Below are 3,539 nucleotides of genomic sequence, written 5' to 3'. Positions count from 1 at the left end.
AAACCGTATAATATGTTTTGTGATACATTTCTGCGTGACCGTAAGAATAACAAATACATATAAGGGTCGGTCTATATCATAACTCTATTGAAACCAGAATTTGTTATGTTTTTACATGTATCCCTAACAACGAAGCACGATAAAAATAAACATCAATCGTAGTGTGTTAGTTGAGATATGTAAACGCCAAAACAATCAAACAGGGAGTATATTATTGATGAGCAATACGAAGATTACCGTTGGAAAGTTGAAACCATTAAGTGAGTCAATGATTCTGTAATTGGGACAATACCCCTAATGCGCCTTGAAATGAGGAACATAAAAGTCACGTGTAAACAAAAAATCTCTGTGTAGTGATATTTGACACATTTCTATGATAAACAAATGACTGAGCTGAACCATTAGTGTTAATTTAGAAAGTAGGTGAACACAGAATAAATGTGTAAAAACCATGGAGCTATTAAATGTGTTCAAAGTATTAAAATTTCAAAGAACTTATTGTGTTAAAAATGGGATTTTTTACCATGAGGAGCCACATCGCAAAAGGATTCTCGGGGTTTGCTAAATTACGGAAAAATGAATCACACTTCGTACCCCGAAAATTTAACCACATATGTAAAAATGTCTCAGCTTCGAAACAAGCCATCATACATATACAAGTTTACGATATGGGCTGAGCAACAGAAGAAAACGTTACCATTACGGCCTATGGAGAAACAATTGCGCATATTGCCCCATCTTCTAAGACAAAATCCAGAGATATCTTAAGATAATTTCACCTTGTACACCACAGAAAATTGTGAAAATGATTGTTAGTAGTTTTTTATTTATACCTAGTTATCATAAATGATTTAAGATAAATATTATTGATAAAGAACAGCAAAAATTCAATGAATTTTTCGCTTTTAAAATCGTAACTGGCACGGGGCTGAACACTTTTTTTAGGCACAATCATAACTTTGTTTACCCCGAGAGATCCGAAAGGAATTGTTTATTCAATTGAAAAAGGCAGGAAAACTTACATGTAATATGAATTAATTGTAAGTAAACATGACACAATATAGTCTTTGTTATGTAATTATCACTCTGGTCTGCAGGAATAGCTGATAATCAAGGGAGATAACACACTTCACACGAGTAAAGTGAGATACATCATCACATGCTTTTATACAATGATTTGACCCTGGTCAGTAGATATCATATGCAAATAAACAGAAAAAAAAACCTTGTACATGTATTAAGAAAATCATGTATTACTATTGTTAATGCACACGAGCAAACACAAGATATTGTCATTTCTCAGTGAAAAGGGGGAGGGCCAACCCTCTTGAAAACAATATTGCTATTCAACTACATGTATTAAGCTAGTTAGCTACTACCCATTGCTTCTAATATAAACAGTTTAAATGAAGGTGGCTAAGCCACAAGGGAGAGGCATTTTTCTTTCTTTGTGATAAAACTTTCAAGAATTAGATTTTTCTCTCTCGATAATACTTATGTACTTAAATTAAATGATAACACAGCCTGAGTAAAATTTTTTGTCTTATTTCAGTTCCAGACATATCATTACTATTAAACATGAGATGGCAAACTAAAGGTTTTAAAAAGTCCTGAATAACTGGTAAGCATTTTGATTTATTAGGTAAGCTCTAAATTATTTATTTATGTTATTTGTGCAAATGAAATTACAGTCGGTATGTTATAAATATGCTTATATGAAAACTGTTGCTATGGTCTTGCTATTAAATGAAAAGGCGTGGTTACTGATCTTTTCGACTCAACATTTCGAGTTAAATCTTGCGGCAACTGATTCTCATGTAACACTGCAAACTCTATTTAGCACTATTTTGATCTGCCGTTATTTAATGACGCCATAATACGTGTGATGTCACAATGTTTCCTATAATACCTCATGTGGATTTCTCACTGAGAAAGGGTTTTCACTAAAATACATGTAAAAAGCCTTTTTTTCTCAAATAGAATTATGTGAATGGACAAGTTTTGAAAATTTGCACTTCATTGCACTCTAATTACATAATAAGAATGACTTTCCCAGTAGTTTTGAGGGGTTTTCATAGTATTATATACCAGATGTCTACTAGTAAGAATAGTTATTTTGGTGGTTTTTTTTTTTATGAAATCTACATTTTTGCATATTAATTTCTCTGTCAAAATGCACTTTAAGACACAGGAAAATGTTATGGAATGCTTTAACAGGGTCTGTATATTGTAATTTAAGGTTATCATCAGAAGTTTTGTCCTTGTTTTGACTAGTAAAGGTATACTGGAAGAAATTAATTATACATACACGTTGTATTAAAAATAAATGAATATAGCGATAAAAGTGTCATTGCCATATAGTGCTGAAACGACTTTATTTTTTTTCAGAAATGGACAAAAATACACAGATTTATTCAGAATGTCATACCGATGAAGATCACCTAAAAATATTTGTAAAAATCAGAACTATGGATTTCAATATGGGACAGTACCCCTAATGCGCCTTGAAATGAGGAACATAAAAGTCACGTGTAAACAAAAAATCTCTGTGTAGTGATATTTGACACATTTCTATGATAAACAAATGACTGAGCTGAACCATTAGTGTTAATTTAGAAAGTAGGGGAACACAGAATAAATGTGTAAAAACCATGGAGCTATTAAATGTGTTCAAAGTATTAAAATTTCAAAGAACTTATTGTGTTAAAAATGGGATTTTTTACCATGAGGAGCCACATCGCAAAAGGATTCTCGGGGTTTGCTAAATTACGGAAAAATGAATCACACTTCGTACCCCGAAAATTTAACCACATATGTATAAAATGTCTCAGCTTCGAAACAAGCCATCATACATATACAAGTTTACGATATTGGCTGAGCAACAGAAGAAAACGTTACCATTACGGCCTATGGAGAAACAATTGCGCATATTGCCCCAATTAAGTAGTCTATATATGTTGATATCGAAAAATACAAAAAGCTTCGAAGTTCACCTTCGAGTATGCCTGTGACATCTATATTAAGTTTTGTGGGATGCAATGACTAACTGAATCGTAGGTTGTATTTGAATTTGATATTCCAGACCTTTACAAGATGTTTTGTCATCTATTTCTTGTGAACATATTGTTGAACTGAATTTACTAATAATACATTGCAGTTTGTCCAGACGGGTTTCTGTCGGAAGATGGAGAACCATGCCATCCATGTCCAAAAAATACTTTTGGGAGAAAATGTGGAGGTATTTGTAGTTGTCCAACATTACAAAGGTATATAAACGTCACATTTGAATAGTGTCAATACGTCATTCTAAAAATACATACGTTGAACACAATCCTTCAGCAAAGTGCATAGTTAAACGTCGGTGGGTGTACTTTAGATTGAATGCATGCAGCTACGTAAAGCATGAAAAAAGATGGAACAATATTTTTCAATGAAAAATTCAGGAATTTTGAAGACTTTTATACAGGAAAAAGGAAGACTATAGTGTCGTAATATTCCTTTAATCAAATCTGATGATAAACAATTTAATAAAGTTATGT

The 3,539-nt window shown here is 32.4% G+C and overlaps 1 long non-coding RNA gene across 1 annotated transcript; it reads left to right on the top strand.

Annotated features, from left to right (window-relative positions):
* Positions 1–865: 865 nt before the first annotated feature.
* On the top strand, positions 866–2,793 carry LOC139486412 (uncharacterized). Its single transcript, XR_011655577.1, has 2 exons — positions 866–1,621; positions 2,389–2,793. It is a non-coding gene; the product is annotated as an uncharacterized lncRNA (long non-coding RNA).
* The last annotated feature ends 746 nt before the right edge of the window (positions 2,794–3,539 follow it).

The sequence above is a fragment of the Mytilus edulis genome, chromosome 8 (assembly GCF_963676685.1).
Source record: "Mytilus edulis chromosome 8, xbMytEdul2.2, whole genome shotgun sequence".
Classification (NCBI taxonomy): domain Eukaryota; kingdom Metazoa; phylum Mollusca; class Bivalvia; order Mytilida; family Mytilidae; genus Mytilus; species Mytilus edulis.
This window is presented reverse-complemented; position numbering and strand designations above follow the sequence as displayed.